This window comes from Hevea brasiliensis, chromosome 9 (genome assembly GCF_030052815.1).
Source record: "Hevea brasiliensis isolate MT/VB/25A 57/8 chromosome 9, ASM3005281v1, whole genome shotgun sequence".
In the NCBI taxonomy this organism is placed as follows: domain Eukaryota; kingdom Viridiplantae; phylum Streptophyta; class Magnoliopsida; order Malpighiales; family Euphorbiaceae; genus Hevea; species Hevea brasiliensis.
The window spans coordinates 5,294,912-5,311,380 of record NC_079501.1 but is presented as its reverse complement, the minus strand read 5'-3'; the positions used below and the strand labels follow the sequence as shown (position 1 = coordinate 5,311,380).

Genomic DNA, 16,469 nt, shown 5'->3' with positions numbered 1-16,469 from the left:
ACAAGTGAGATCAACGGTGGAGATTGGGATGTCTGGGTGTCATGACATACCACGGCACTGTCGGCGTGCGGGCGATTCTTAGGCGTGCGGTGGAGATCTAAATGCGCGCGCTTTAACTACCTCGGCTCGATTCGGCGGCGGTTGTGGGATTTGTCTTATTCTTTTTGTCTTCCGATCCCTCCCTAGCTCCTATTCCGATCTCTCATGCGATCTCCTATCTCCGATCTCTTTTATCCCTTGATCGATGCGGATTCGGTCCAAGCATTAATTGCATCTCGATTCTCGGCGTGCGCCGTTTTCCTCGACAATAAATGCTCATTTTCCCTATATATACCCACTGTCGGAGACATTTTCTTCATCGACTTTCCTCTCTTCATTTCTTACTTACCTTGTTCTATTTGCTCGGTAGAAGTTCGGCTATAAGCGAGGCTTTGATCTTTTCGATGGATTTCCTTTCTCACCGAAAATTCTGATCCGGTGATTGGATGATCCTAATTGGCGATGGTGAGAGAAGCTGGATTTGACCGATCCGTGTGCGGGCCTCGGTTATGCCGATCTCGAGTTGCTCAAGCGAGTTCATTGACTTCTCATCACATTGAGTGTTCGGCGGTCGATCCACATTGGGTGTTCCGACAGCGGATGAAGCATCCGGTCGGCAATATCCTTGGGATCAGTTATAAACTGATCCTTAGATCGGCCCCTTCAGATAGGATTTTCGTCGGTCTCTAGAGATCGCCCAAATGATGTAATTCTTCAATGTAATCAGATCTCTAGAGATCTCCCAAATGATGTAGTTAGACCTTTATTGTAATCCGATCCCTAGAGATCGCCCAAATGATGTAATCCGATCTCTTGAAAATAAAGACTTTACTTTGTCGGTTATCATCTTATTATTTTGCATTGATTATTTTCCGATCTATGATGTGATTATCAATCGATTCTTTACGAATGACCCTTAAGCGATCCTTTATTCAAAATTTTTAACTCATTATGCGATCTCTAATTAGATCTCGAGAACATTCGGTTATTTGAGAACATTGTCGAGTCCCACCAATCGATGTTGCCTAGAACCGCGAGCATTAAATGCTCGGACTAGTATAAATAGGGGTGGGAGGGTTAGCGATTGTTCTCTCATTCCTTTCTCGACCTCTTGTTCGCAACTTGAAGTTCTCTCCTTTTCTCCAGTTCTTAGGCCGATCGGACTCGGTAAGGGCTTTAATCCTCTTTTAGTTTAAGTTCTTTGTTTTTTTGAAAATGGCGGTGCAGAAGGTCGAGAGCGGCGAGCCCTCCTTCCATTCGGTTCTCATGGTCATCGTCGATGAAGAAGAAGCGATCGGGCCCAGCGTGCAACCTAAACCCCTAGGGTCTCTGCTCCAGTCGGGTCGGGTCATACCATCAAGGCTTGCACCACCTTCAAGGAGAGAGACCCTTCCTATAAACGAGCTTAAGTCGGTTCTTGAGAATCCGATCTGCAATCGTTTGTTCAAGAATACAACATTTGTCTGATTCATATGGTGATCAAGTGCAATGGCGATCTTGGTCGATCACTCTTTTGAAGAGAATGACATGGTTATGGTGTACGAGGAGCGATTAAAGGCGGTCGAGGTTCCCTCAGACGATTTCTATAAGGAGGTCCTAAAATTTCACCGAGTATCCATTGTTCAAATCCACCCCAACTCGTGGCGGATCTTGGTTGCTTCAGAGGTCTATGCCGAGCTAAGGGAATCGGACCTACGGCTAAGGTGTTCGCCGAGCTACATGGACTAACTCGTAGAAAGGATGGCGAACCTTTGGTTCTTTCAGGTGAAGCCTCATTGCGGACTCTTTTCCGATCGCCCTCATCCCTTAAGAATTGGAAGAACCAGGTTCTTCATTACGAGGAGTAAAGATCAGAGCCGCTTTGAGGACTTTCCTCGTAGTTGGTGGTACCGGGGCCACTCCAGAAGCACATTACCTTGAGTCAAGAGGAAAGCTCAATAGTGATGGGTGAAAAGTCGGGCCGCCACTCTAAAATATTCCTGTCACATGCGGTGGCTGAAGCGCACCATTGGACCATGCAGCGATCACCGGCCAAGCTTGCGAACTTCCGCTCTCGACCTCGGCATTGGTATTTTCTATATCTCGGTTCTCGGGACCTTAGAGATCTCACTAACCTTTTCTTTGTGCGGTATGGCGGGTGGTGAGGTTCTAGGAAGCGGAAGAAGGACAAAGAGATCTTAGGAAAGTAAAGGAGATGAAGCGTTGAACGACTTCAAACACCCGGTCACGAACCTGGGGAGATACAAAGAGACCCACCTCAACCTTCGGGTCCGCCGACCACTGAAGCTGTCAGATCTCCTCCTAGATCGGAAGAGCAGCCCCCGCCTCTCTCAGTTATTCCAAGCACGGAAAGGGAGCCTACTGAAGCTTCTGGGAGGACCTCTTCTCGTGGCGCTCAAATCTTGATCATCGCTTGAAGAATAACCGGGTGTTAGGGAGAACTCCGATTTTGCCAAAGTCCTGGGATCTACCATCTTCTTTCAGGAGGATCGGGACAGGCTATCCCGGAGTGGTCTCGATGATATCTTGACTCGAACCATGAGCCTAAACGTGGAGTGTCTGGTGAACCAGACCATGATTCGGGAAAAGATTCAGCGCCTGGGTAAGGAGGTCGGGAAGAAAAATCAGGAATTGGCTTCCCTCCGATCCCAACTCTCATCCGCTCGGGATTATATATCTCAAGTCGAGGGACGGGCGAAGTACCATGAAGACCGGTGGCGAAGGTCTCGTGACTTGGTGAAAGTGAACGGGCTCTCGAGAGAAGTCCGGGCACTTGAGGCCAAGCGCTCAGTCGCTCAACTTGTAGAGGAGCTTAACGCGAAGGATAAGGAGCTTTCGGAGAAAGACAAAGAGCTTAAGGAAAAGGATGAAGAGATGGTGTCGAGAATGGAGCCTATGTGAATGCTCATAAGGATCTCTTGGCCGAACTCCAAAGCGCTATCTGAAGAGGACTTCTCTTGGATGGACGACTGGCTCCGGGCGATGGTGAAGATAGTGAGGAGGTGGGCGAGGAAGAGAGAGAGTGAGCGAGAATGTAAATCAGTGAGGTGATCCCACGAATAACTTGTACAAATTATGAAATGAAATGGAATATCTCTTTTGTTCAATGAATGGATGCGATTGGAAAATCTTTGAATTGCCTAAGTATTTGATTGTATGAGCATAGCGAAACATGAACTAAATGCCATTATTAATCTAAGTATAAAAGATCGGAAAGCACAATAAGCATGAGATCGGTGGGGGAGAAATGCTGAACGGGACTTGATTAAAATTGAAAATTTAACTTGAACACTTAAGATCGGAACCCTCGTTAAACCGACACAAAACTTTAGCTCTTAATCTTCCGAAAGGAGGTCGGCAATAAAGCGGTAGGAAAAGATCTAGTGCCGATTCATTTTATTTATCAACAGAGATCGGGAATATACTTGTGGTCCGGAAATTCGACAACGGGTTTGAGAGGTCGGTAAATGATTTGAGAGATCGGCGAGGCTTAATGAATATGAGGACTCAGCATTAATTCAATTCTTTGTGAGGAGAGATCGGAAATGTGACCGCCTATCAAAGAGGGATCGGAAACGTGATTAGCTGTTCAAAGAAGAATTTTTATTGATTCTAGGGATCGGCCAAAATATGGTGTCGACACTTGCTAAAACTGATTTTTTTTTATATATATTATAAAATTCATATATAAACCACTCATATTTCTTCATTATTGAAATCAAGATTTATGAAGACCCAAATATGAAGACCCAAACCTTTCTCCAGAAACTCCGGTTGGAACATGGAACACGCCTGTGTTCCCTGCTGGTTAGGTGAACGTAGGTATTCGAAGAAAATTAATTTAGTTGGGGTACCTCTCAGATATATTAGGTGAAGTTGTGCATCAGTCGATCTCTCTTATAACTGCTTGTAGAAATTAAAGGCCACCAAAGTGCCAGAAGTGCTTGTTATAAGTGGAAAAATTCATTACAGTGACTTGGACAATTACAATTAAACTAATCTGCAATGGCATACAGATAAGAGATCGGTTCCGTGTATTAAGTACCAAGTGTCCCCAATTTCGTTTTCTCTTTCTCAAGTGAATATTTCTGAAGCAGACTTTTGCGATCTGACATGGTTTTAACTCAACTACGGTAAATATTGCATAGAATCACACATTAAAGGTTTGCATAAAAGGCAACGTAGAGAATAAAGAAATCAAACCTTACAGGCGTCTGTGACGCTAGCTAGTGGTTGAATAATGTCAACTTAGACTACCCTCATTCAAACGCTCAGCAATAACATTTTGCAGTTGAATCATCTTTTCCCTTGCCGACTGCAACAAATGTGGGCAATAAGCAGCGTGTTAGATTCATAAGCTTTTCTTCCAATTATAATAGCTAAAAAGCACCTCAGAGAGAGAGAGAGAGAGAGAGAGAGAGAGAGAGAGTCATTCAAACACAATCTTCGACAATATAGGACCTTAAACAGGTATACATTGATTTAAATTTAAAGTTAGAGATATCTAAAGGTGTACATTTAGAGGATCAAGCTCCGCAAGATTATGTATCATGAGAAGTGCTAATTCATTAACTTATGTATTGAGCAAAACTAGTATGTGAGACCCAGGAATGAAGATTCCAACCATCAATATCTTAGGCTGCTGATCAGCATCTTGACATTATGCATCAGGCCGTTGAATGCCAACATAAAGCAATATTTCAAGAGAAGCAGGAAGCCAATAGACTAGGGTGCCAAACAATATTTTCATATGGTTAAAAACATGCCTTTGCTCTAGATAAACAGAAGCAGAAAATTTGCTTTGTGCACGGCTGAGATTCTTCTGTGCGCATTTCTTCCACTTTCACAAGAAGCTTCTGGTGTGTTGCTTCTGCTATTATCAGGTAAATTAAACTGAGTTTCTGTAAATAATATCATGTTCATTCATCTTATTAGTAATTCCACTATTATATTCATGAGTCAAGGATCAAATCACAGGGCGATGAACTACGAAGTCTTCTTCAGAACCTGTAGCCTTTCTCTTTTTTGCGGTTTCTCTCTCTTGATGGACCTATGGTGATAGAAAAGTGGGGCTCCTCGGAGGGAGCCCTAAACCTCAAGACTAGTTAAGAGAAAGTCTCAAACTTCACAGAACAATTGAGATAATTTCAAATAATTTCTCTTGATATTTTATTCATAATCTGATCTCCTTAAAAAGAGATTATTACATAATTTCATATGGAATTCTCTATTATTGGAAATCAACATTTAAAGTCATAATATAATATAATGACAATTAGAGTAATATTTTAATATAATCAACATTTAATTAGTTACTGCTGCTAAATCCACTTTTGATGCAAATTTATTTATTGTTATTCTTATCACCATTGACTGGATTCTCTTGCAGATCAAGTTTTGCCCACAAATATGCATCCAAAACATCACTCCCTTCTTAGAGAAAGAGTTTGTCCTCAAGCTTAACGGTAGGATAAGACTATGAACCACCTATAGTCCCTTTGCCTCGTTGCTTCCTCTAAATCATCATCTCCAGTCAAAAAAATTTCTTACATTGATGCCTGAAGGAATATGGTTCATCACAATTATAGCACAGCTCCTTTGCTCTTCATTCAGCCATCTCTGAACCACTCAATCTTTTAATAAAGGGAGATAAAACACTTTATAAACTGGAATTTTGTAATGAACTAGTAGCCTTAGTTGTAGGCAGAATTGATGAAATAGGTTTTGCTCTTGTATTGGATCATGAATTTATCTATTTCTTCTAGTTGTTGTTTTCTTTCAAAGGCTCTTGCCAGGTTCATAGTTGCCACCAAACTCAGAGGATTTGCATCTCTACATTGATTGGGATTGAATCTGTCAAGCCTGCAGTGAACAAATCAACTTATTGATCTACTCGAACTGTTGTTGCACGAGCTAGGGGGCTCTGGAACTGAAGTTGATATTCTTCTACCATCCCTGTCTGTTTCAGATTAGCCAAATCGCCCAAAGGATTGCTACTGAGTGTAGGTCCGAATCTCAAATTGCAATATTCTTTGAATGCGTTTCACGATATTTGGGGTTCTTCTTGTTCTAATATATAGAACCAGAGTTGTGCCTCTCTCGTCATATGGAATGCTGCAAAGTTCACCTTATCTATTTCTGGCATCTTCTGATTAAGAAAAAATTACTCACAATGATGGAGCCAGATTAAGGGATCATCTGAACCATCACAAGTTGGAAAGTCCAACTTGGCATACCTCTGCACCACACATCCAGTTTGTCATGGCTCCGTTCTTTCTTCCAACCCTGTAGCAATATTCAGATGTGAGGAACTGCTACTTATCTTAGTTTCCATTCCCTTTCCATTGGTTCCCCCCATGACTGACATGAATTCTTTTAATTGCCAAGTTAAATTTTCAACTTGTGCCTCTACTGGGGCAACTCTTGTTGCATTCTATTCTGACGTCTCACGGATAAGGGCTCGCAGTTCATTGGAATCCCCCATGTTTGGCTCTGCTACCAATTTGTTATATTCATGAGTCAAGGATCGAGTCACGAGGGGATGAACTATGAAGTCTTCTTCAGAACCTGCAACCTTTCCCTTTTTGCGGTTTCTAAATCATCATCTCCAGCCAAAACAATTTCTTACAATAATGCCTGGAGGAATATGTTTCATCACAATTATAGCACAACTCCTTTGCTCTTCATTCAGCCATCTCAGAACCACTCAATCTTTTAATAAAGGGAGATAAAACACTTCATAAACTGGAACTTTGTAATGAGCTAGTAGCCTTAGTTATAGGCAGAATTGATGAAATAGGTGTTGTTCTTGTATTGGATCATGAATTTATCTATTTCTTCCAGTTGTTGTTTTCTTTCAAAGGCTCTTGCTAGGTTCATAGTTGCTACCAAACTCGGAGGATTTGCATCTCTACATTGATTGGGATTGAATCTGTCAAGCCTGCAGTGAACAAATCAACTTATTGATCTACTCGAACTGTTGTTGCATGAGCTAGGAGGCTATGGAACTGAAGTTGGTATTCTTCTACCATCCCTGTCTGTTACAGATTAGCAAAATCACCCAAAGGATTGCTACTGAGTGTAGGTCCGAATCTCAAATTGCAATATTCTTTGAATGCATTTCACAATAGTTGGGGTTCTTCTTGTTCTAATATGTAGAACCAGAGTTATGCCTCTCCCGTCGTATGGAATGCTGCAAGGTTCACCTTATCTATTTCTGGCATCTTCTGATTAAGAAAAAATTGCTCACAACGATGGAGCCAGATTAAGGGATCATCTAAACCATCACAAGTTGGAAAGTCCAACTTGGCATACCTCTGCACCACACATCCAATTTGTCATGGATCCGTTCTTTCTTCCAGCCCTGTAGCAATATTCAAATGTGAGGAACTACTACTTATCTTAGTTTCCATTCCCTTTCCATTGGTTCCTCCCATGGCTGACATGAATTCTTTTAATTGCTAAGTTAAATCTTCAACTTATGCCTCTACTTGGGCAACTCTTGCTACATTTTGTTCTGATGTCTCACGGATAAGGGCTCGCAGTTTTTTAGAATTCCCCCATGTTTGGCTTTGATACCAGTTTGTTATATTCATGAGTCAAGGATCGAGTCACGGGGTGATGAACTATGAAGTCTTCTTCAGAACCTGCAACCTTTCCCTTTTTGCGGTTTCTCCCTCTTGATGGACCTATGGTGATAGAAAAGTAGGACTCATCGGAGGGAGCCCAAAATCTCAAGACTCGTTAAGAGAGAGTCTCAAACCTCACAAAACAATTGAGATAATTGTTGCATTCATTTCATATAAGCATTTTAGGGTAGTTTTGCATCCATTTTATCCTTATATTTTAGTATATTTTATATTTTTAACTTTATTTTAGCTTATTTGTTAACTTTAGTTACTTTATATTTGATTTTTGTAATTTTATTGTTTTTAATAGGTTTTTGTGGCAAACTGAGGGTCAATGAGTGCATTAGGAAGTGATTTGAAGAAATTTAGAGTTTTTTAAGCATGGAGGAAAGTTGAAGAAATCAAAGCCTTGAAAGATCAAATTAGCCGAAATTTGCTTGAGACTTTGCTTATGATGCTGCTCAGGGTATGTCATATTGCTTAACCTTAAGCTGCAAGTCAAGCACAGCTTAAATCCTACACATTCAAGCTTTCATCCCAAAACCTGCTGAGAATTGCTTAAGATCCTGCTTAGAGTAAGCAGCAGTGCTTAAGGTGCAATACAGGTCAAGCTGAAAGTCAAGCAAGAGCAGAAAAGCTCATTTTATTCCAAACTTGCTGAGATTTGTTGAGGGTCTACTTAACCTTAAGCAGACAGCGCACACTGCAGGCCGAAAATTGCTGAAGAAGTTGCTTTGGGTAAGCAGTACCCTAAACAGACTGCCCAAAATGTGAATAATTTTGCTGACTTGGATATTTCTATACCTCATTTCCTATCCACTCTTTGGCTCTTGTCTATTTTTAGGGCAACTTTTGGGACCATATAAATGCATTATTTTCTAGTTTTTGCCACAAGAGGAAACAATAAAAACAAAAAGGAAAGAAAAATTACAGAGAGAGAAAAGGAGAAGGTCGCCATTAATTCTAAGGAAGAGGAGCTGCTGCAACCATTTCTGGAAGCTCCAGAAATCAGAGTTTTGGATTCTTCTACTTGGATTTTTCTATTTTTAGTCCTCTTATCATGTTTTTCTTTACTTTTCAATTAATTTCTCTTATAAATACCAACACGAGTGAGTAAACTCTCTGAATTTCAGAGTTGGGAAATATGTTTTAGATTAATTTGTGGATTTAAACTGGTTATTTTCATATTTTATATAAATATGAGTTTTGATTCCTTTCTTGTGTGCTTGATTTACTTGCCTAATGTTGGTACCCATTGGGTATTGTGTTAATATTTGATTGAAGGATCGAAAGGTGAAGGTCATTGATAGATAGTCAAGGATTGAAACTTAAAATTACCTAGATTTAGAAATAAATTAGAGTTTTAAGAGGAATTAATGATTGGTTATAAAACTTAATGGGTTTTAAAGTAATCAAATATCATACGAAAGTAGGTTTGATTATTTTAGAACACACTTTGGTTTACTTAAAAAAGATATCAAAGGAATTTAAAATCAATCACCTTCAAACTCTATTTTCCCTTAAAATTGAAATATCCAAGACAAATCCCAATTAATTTATGCATAAACCCTCAACTCTGAAATCATTTTTATCATAATTAGACTTTGATTTAAATTACTTATTATTAATTTAGTTCAATTGCATCTAGATTTAGAATTTATTTACTTACTCTTTACCCATTCCAATTAGATTCATTAATTTACTTTGCTCATTTACATTTACCATTTATTCATCAATCAGTAGCCCAAATAATCGCTTCATTCATAGTTTGGTACTCAAACGACAAATCCTCGTGGTAACGATACTTTACTTATCACCCTATTACTTGATAAGAGCCGTATACTTGCAGATACACGCATTAATAATTTTGCTTGATATTTTATTCATAATCTAATCTCCTTATAAAAAAATTATTATATAATTTCATATGAAATTCTCTATTATTGGAAATCAACATTTAAGATCATAATATAATATACTGACAATTAGAGTAATATCTTAATTAGGATATTCTGCTGAATTCACTTTTGATGTTAATTTATTTATTACCATTCTTATCACCATTGACTGGATTCTCTTGTGGATCAAGTCTTGCCTACAAATATACATCCATAACATCCACCATATCAAGATGATGAGTTAGCTATCATAAAAAGCTGTAAACTAATTAACAGTTTCGCCAAATACTCCAAGTTACGTCCAAAGTAATTTATGCCACATCAATTAATGCAATAGTTCCAGATCAAGTAGCTTTAGCTATCCAAAAGAGTAACATACATTCTGTCCTGTCTCTAAGCGGGAGAGAAACAAGTACATGCATGTCTCCGATCAGTCACTTGCATGCCACTAAGTGTTGACCAAGTCTAACAAAGTATTTCATCTATGTGTTTCCATTCCTAAATCATTTACATAAGAGTGAAGGTTTTGCAATTAAACTTTTTTTTTGTTCCAAATATTTATGCAAGTAATTTCAAAACTTCAATGGAATTTAAAAAAAAAAAAAAAAAAGTTCCCATGAAAAGGTTTTCAGATTATTTTATCAAACTGAAATCTCAAATATCACATATCCAAAATTATTAATGTCCAAACTTTATTGTACCAATACATCTCTCTCTCACTGAAATTAAGGATTATTAATTTAAAATAATGCAATAATTAAAAATAGCAAATATTAAAAAGAATTTTAATGATGCATTTGCACTATAAAAAAATATATTCACTATAATAAAAGTTGGCATACTTTTCTTTTTCACAGTTCCTTTCAAGTCAATATGGTGCCTTTCTAGCTCTTCAACTGTGCTTTTAGAGTCCTGGAGATGTTGGTGTGTATCTTCTTTGAATTATCATGTATCAACTTCATGTTTTCTTGTTGCTCTGTAGGGAAAAAGAACAGTAATGATAGAATAGAATATCAACCATTCAGGTTCCTAAAAGAGAAAGTCACAGACAATTAAAGGATCTTGGTAGATTGCTACAGCAGTATAACCTTTGAAAAGTTAAGGAAATAAAAAAAAAAAAAAATGTCTCATCCCTGGTTAAAAGCTGGACACTAGTGTCAAAATTATCCATAACAATAAAATGGGTGGCATTTGAGCTCTGTTTTTTGTGCAGTGCATGAATATATAAACACGCGATTCATGTGCGATGGTGTAGGAACCACCATTAGATGGAAATCATTTATTAGACATCAATGAAGTCTTTAATCCAAGAGTTTATATCAGTTGAGTTCAGAATTCATTAAAAGTATACAAACACACACGCATGCATATAAACAAGCAATTCGCGCACGGTTGAGTTGAGTTTGTTAGGTCCTTATACACGAGTAATCCAATAAATTTGAGTGTCTTTTTCTCTGAAGATATTCCACATTCTGTCAATGTCTGAATTGCAATTCTCTCGCAAGATGACCATGATACATGATAACTTTATTGATAAGAAATTCAGACCGCGTCATAATTCAAAATTATCATCTAACAACTGATGCAAGAAATTTTGTAGGCAACCATGCTAAGCATTTAATGTAAAATCTTACCAAACTTATCATGCGGTTGGAATATGAGATTTGAAGGATTCCGTTTCTTTTTTCTATTTTCTATTTTTGTTTGTGCACAAATAAATCTATTTTATAGTATTTAGAAAGGAATGAATAAATTGTCAGACACAATAACCTCAATCAAAAGATGATTGATTGAGGATTTCTTTCTAGTTACTGACTTCATTTTGTTTTTGAAGTTTTCTAAAGCCAAGACAAACAGTGTGATGACCCTGATATGTCGTCATGCCAAAACAAAATCAAGTATGAAGCACACAATAAAATGTAATAATAGAAGAACATTCTGGATCCAATCTGAAATTTCTTATTTATCATTTTAAACATAGAGAATAAACACTTTCCAAATCATTCTCTTGGTACTGTTCTGAAGGCTCTAAGTCCCAGCCACTTTCACCAGTGCCTAATGATTTCTTGCACAGAGAAAAGAACACGTTAAGAAGGAAATATGATAACAACAATATGTATAGCAGAGATGATAAGAGTGCAAAGTATTAATAATTTAATATGTTAAAGAAGTTATGCCTTTTGGATAGGGTGAGGTGGGGACAAATTTGCAAACACCTTTGCCTTCATGATTGCAGAACCTTTTAGTTGGATAAAGCATGAAAGTGGATCTATCAGCTGTTGCAGTTTCTCGATGTAAGGCATCTTGTTCAGTATGATCTGCACATGTCAATTAAATAAATCTAGAACTGGATTGTTTTGAGGTGAAAAAAAAAAGAAGATAAGAAGACAGGTTGTAGTGTTAATTTAGTTTGTGATGTTTATCCAGAAAGAGCAAGATGAAACCCAAAACAACATGAATAAAGATGTCATAGCTGTTTCACTTGACACTGATAATTAGAGTATTAATGATTCAGGATTACATGTAATATAATCCCTTTGAGTGAGAAGGGAAAAATTACAGTATATAGTGTAAAGAAATTATTAGTTATGTTTTCTGATAGTCTTAACTAAACAAATAGATGAGTGCAACTAGTTCTAATATTGGCTTTTCAAATGAAATTTGGCAGCAATAGACATTCTCTAAGTTATTAATGTTTCATTATATTCAATAATTGCCGAACCTTCTTCAAATCCCTTGGAGTCCCCATCTTCAGATGATGATCCAGAAAAACAGTCTTCTACTTTACTTCCTGTAAGAGGTGATGGCTTGCAGGGTGGAGAATCTTTATGCTCCACGGTATCGTCCTGAAGTTTAATATGAAAATGCTAAGGCATAATAAAATAATGCTCCTGATTGGGGACCAATGCATATACCATTAGACTATCATAACTAGACTCTTAGATAAATAAGGATACAGATGATTCTGTTTTAGCATTTGGGGAGTGACAATCTGCCTTTGAAGACCGCAAAGTCCTGAAGCTGGGAATATTTCTGACAGTAAATCTTCCCTCTGCTGGGGAAGGACCGTAAACAGTCCTCTCTATTTGGTCAGCTTTTGGTGTTGAGCTAGGGGAAGAGTTTAAGATAGGAGTATTTAAATTGAATGTTGGACTTTGGAATTCATCTTGTCTTTCCATAATATACTTTAAGGAAGGATTACCAAAATCTCCTTTTTGATCCTCATTTTCTGGCACTGCTGGACTGCTAAAATCCCCCTGCAGATCCACCCTGTTTGTCCGCGAAAGCCGATGCGAATCTTTCCTTGGAGATTGATGGGAATCTCCTTCTTGGTTTGTATTCTTCTGTTCAATGCACTGTCCTTTACTTTGAGGTGAAAAGCCATGAAAATTTCCCATTTTATCACTAAGTGAAGATGCTTTCTCAGTCTCAGCAGGTGGTGGCATTTCACTCCTATGAGTTGCCGCCTGAATCTCATCTGTATTGTTGCTGTCAGTGAAGTGAATCCTATGTGGCTCAATGCCAGAACTCTTTCTCCTACCCTTCTTTCTTTTAGATATTGTGAAGCCACCACTAACAGCATCTCCATTTCCAAACAATTCTTCTTCAACTCAACTCAACTCAACTCAACTAAGCCTTTATCCCAAAAATTTGGGATCGGCTATATGGATTCGCTTTCTCCACTCTGAACGATTTTGGGTTAAATCCTCATAAATGTGTAATGCTTCTAGGTCATATTGTACAAACAATTCTTCTTCAAATGAGAAGAAATTCTTCTCCTGAAGTTTGTTTCTGTAACTGGATAAAGGGCTTGTTTTAGTCTTTACTGGTTGCACTTTGGTTGAAACTTTTTTCGGATCAAAGAACAAGTTATTGATCTCGTCACAGTATAATCAGGATTTTCAAAAACAGTTTCTATGGTGTCTGAATTATGAAGAGGCTGGAAAAATGCATCACCCTTTTGATGATGTGTTTGCTCCAGCTTTAAATTATTAGCACCTGCATCACGAGCCTGAGAATTAGAGGGCTGACTTCTAGGTGGATAAAAAGTTCCCAATATCTCCCATAATATCATTCTCAGAGTTTTAGTTCTTCTATCTTCTTTGTTATCCTCTGCCACTGCTTTATCAGACACAAGGACTTCCTGTGCAGTTACAAATCTAAATTCGTCTTCCCTCTGTGAGTTCCCATCCCTACCTCCCTTCCTTTCGTAGGTAAGTCCATCAAACTTCTTCTGCATGCCATAAGCAGAACATAAAACTGACATCTCATTTGCAAAAGGCTTTACTGAATGTGTTACTGGTGCATCCTGTGCTCTGCTAAACTTTTTCCTCCTCTCACTGGTGGCTGGTAAATTGGAACCTTCTATTGCAAAACCAAGAGTCTGTGACGTTGACGTTTTTTGGTGAAAGGATCTAGTAGTAATCCATGGGGAAGTGGCTATCTCTGGAGCTTCAGTTTGTTTCCTTTCACTAGCATCAATGACATCTTTCCCCTTGTTTTTATTTTCAAGATAATTTTCTTTATTAGAATTTTTCCTTTCTGCGTAATTTTCTTTAATACAATTTTTCCTTTCTGCATTTGATGCAATAATCTCATCTTCCTTTGAAGCTTCAGATCTTTTCTTCGCCAGTAAGTCTATCATAATTCCAATTGAAAATTTTCTAGATTGACTGGATGGATGATACTTGCTGCCAAAACTGCAAAGGTCGTGCATACGATCCTGAAACATGTTTTATCAAGGCATCACCCATTTATTTACTAAACTGCAAACTTTCCTGGAAATTCCATTGCTTTCTGCTGCTTGCTCAATGAAGATTAGACAGAATTTCAACATTTTTTCCTTTCTTAATGAAGATTTTAGAGCTAAATTAATTTCAAGCCTTTCAAAGCTAATAAAATTTCATTGGGAAAGCAACACTTTAAAATTGCACAGTATGGAAATTCTAAATCAAATCAAATCAAGTTATGTATAGCCACATGCAGCTGACCATTCCAAATAAAAACAACATTAATTTCTTCATAGAGAAATTGAGGATCAGCTAATGGATCAATGCCATAAAAACATCCACTTATGAGCTACAGGTTACAGTATTGGAGTTAATAAATACACAAGAAACTATTCAGGCTCAACAACAAATGGCTATGATATATTAAAGAAGTGAATAAGAAACCTTTCACTGCATAACATTGGCTAAGAAGTACCAACACTTTCCATCAGCAGTTAAATCTTAAAAGTGGAATTTTCACTACTTACGTCTTGTAAATTCTGTCGTTTATCAACCTCCATTTTGTGGTTTCAGCTGAGAAGGTATGAAATTGATGCCATTAGATGCCGCAACCTAAAAAGGAAACCAAAGAAATTCAAACGGGCTCATACATTCTGACGAAAAATAATCATAACAATAGAAACAACAGTTTACAGCTTGGTTTAGTTGGTGAAGAAAAAAAAATTATGAAAAATTTGCAAAATCCTCTACTCAAATCAGCCATATTCACTTGTTTGGCTCAGAAAATGACCCTTTTTTTGTTCTTTTGAGAAATTAGCACAATTTATGGTACGAGGCATTAAACGTTAGTTTCTTAGACAATGCTTTCTAGCCATCCAAGCAGCGTGAAAATGAAAAAGAAAATGGTTAATGTAAATAAAGAGTCAATGTGATCGATCTAGTCTTCATAAACTTGGATCAAAACAACATGGATCTTCTTAAATTACCACTTATGAGCTTGAACAAATAAAATAAAATACCACAAACCCTAATAACCAACACCTGCTTTACTGATCCAACATTCCTCACAGCCTCAGCAATGTACTCATCAAATTCACATTGAGATGCAGAAAACACAAAATTCAAGTTCAAGCGTTAAAAATTTTAAGCGACAGCAGGTTTTGAATCTCGCCGATCAATCACCAAACTGGCAAAATCCGACGAAAAATAAAGCGAAATTCAAAAAATTCAACAGTAGATACTTCACTGTGCTACAAGCAATCACATATTTGGATCTCGGTACAGTAAACGGAGATCATGTTTTCAAAGAAAAATAATACAAAAAATAAAAAAATTGAAAGGAACGAGCAAAATATGGGAATAATAAATGAAATCACCTACAAGTAATTTGGTAGAAATAAGCTCTGAGCTTCTTCAAAATTTCACTCGATGGGAAGAAGAATTGAGAGGGAGACAGGATTTTAAGATTTTGCTTGGTGATTTCAGAAGACAGGTTCATAAATGGGGCAGGAAATGAGAATTGTGTGCTTGTAACGGCCGGCTGGTTCTAAAGATTACTCGAGGCGCACAGTTGAGAAAAAATAAAAAAACAAATAAATAAATAAAACTTATCACATGCAAAATAATATTATAAATTAAATATTAAATAGGTTATATAATAATAATAATAATAATAATAATAATCCTTCATTGGATGTCGTTGTGAAAAGCTCCAACTCATGTGAATATAATTTTACCATATATTTTGTTAGAAATATTTGATATAATAATTATTAAATTTATTGTCATGTGAAATAGAATTTATATTAAATACGCTCATTCTTATTTTTTATAATTTATAACACTTAAATTATTTATTTTATTTTAATTTAATTTAATAATTAAAAATATATCACTCACTTAGTAAACTTAGGTATGAGTTTCAATTCTTTTTATTTAAAATAAAAAAAGGTAATTCAAAAATTTTAATCAAAGTTTTATAATATAAGTTCAATCAATTTACTATTCTTAATATAGTTTTAATGTTTACTCTTCTTAAATAGTTTTAGTGAATTTAGTGTATAGATATAGAAATTTTTTAAAATATAAGATGAATGTCATGATTTGAATCTTATATTGTAAAATGATTATTGAATTATTAGTTTAATTAATATAGATTGAAGCTGATTATTTAA

General features: G+C 37.0%; 1 pseudogene; it reads right to left on the bottom strand.

Annotated features, from left to right (window-relative positions):
* Nucleotides 1-4,282: 4,282 nt before the first annotated feature.
* Nucleotides 4,283-15,851, bottom strand: LOC110653297 (meiosis-specific protein ASY3-like; annotated as a pseudogene).
* Between the last annotated feature and the right edge of the window lie 618 nt (nucleotides 15,852-16,469).